This window comes from Seriola lalandi, unplaced genomic scaffold (assembly GCF_002814215.2).
Source record: "Seriola lalandi dorsalis isolate HSWRI2012SDOR001 ecotype SW California unplaced genomic scaffold, Sedor1 jcf7180002054868, whole genome shotgun sequence".
NCBI classification, from domain to species: Eukaryota; Metazoa; Chordata; class Actinopteri; order Carangiformes; family Carangidae; genus Seriola; species Seriola lalandi.
Genome location: NW_019525421.1, coordinates 38794 through 39923, shown reverse-complemented (window position 1 = coordinate 39923; position 1130 = coordinate 38794).

Genomic DNA, 1130 nt, shown 5'->3' with positions numbered 1-1130 from the left:
AAATCCTTAAACTGAAATACTTTGTTTTCTAACATTTGTGATTTTATACAGTCAAGTGTAATTTTAAAGATTCACAGTCTATGAAATGACTTAACAGTAATATGCTTTTTTTCATATTCAATGAAAAATGGTGAATTCAATGATTGAATTCCATGTGTGATCTCCGCAGTTGCCTAAGTCTTTCATGACAAGGGAATGATGTTCTGCAGAATGACCTTTGACCTTAGAAAAAACAGAATGGAGCCAGATAACTCCACCAGGTGCCTTTATTTCTCTCCAGCAGCCTTCACCTCATTTTCTCTGCATTATGTAGGAAATGATTCATCAGTATTAATATAGAGGAAAGTAAAGGGACCCAGTGTTATGAGGAGAATGACTGAAACACTGGGCTCAATGGTTTGATCAGTTTCATTACCATCATCATAGAAATTACCTTTACCAACCATTAGTTTACAATGATATTTTCCAGTGGAGCTGCTCCACATGCGGGAGGTACCTGAACATTTCCATAATATCAGGTTTCGCTCACATCTCCCACTTTATCTTCTGGGCCCTGACTGACAGCTGAATGAGTAATAACCCAGTCTTTAAAACAGGAAGCTGGGAGAACAGCTCTACTTCTCTGCTGGAGTTTGACACTGGGAGGGAAGAGGAAATTATCCACAGTGTCAATAAGGACAGGATCACAGGTACAAGAAGAAAACATGAGAGTGGGTGATGGTGGAAAGGGAACAATGGAGAGGGAAGAAGAAAAAAAGACAAACAGTGCGGGAGAGGGATGAGGATGACATTTCTTCAGAGGCAAGTTGTTAGAAAGAGAAGTCAGTGAGTCGTGTTGGCACTGTTTCCTATGTGAGAACAAACTCTGTGGGTTTGTGGTTGGCAGACCTGTCTTTACCAATGTTACCAAAATTAAATGAAACTTGATGTGTTCACAGGAAAAATGACTTGAAAACAACATAAGGCAACACGACCGACTTCAGTCCTGGCAGTTGTTCCCAGTCGACCAGTCAAAAGCTGAGAGATAGATGCTGCTGGGTAATTTATATTCCATCTACCAATGACATTTATTCATTTTTTAATTGATTAACAAAGCAATTACTGGCTCCGTCTCAGCAGTTAGATTCAGT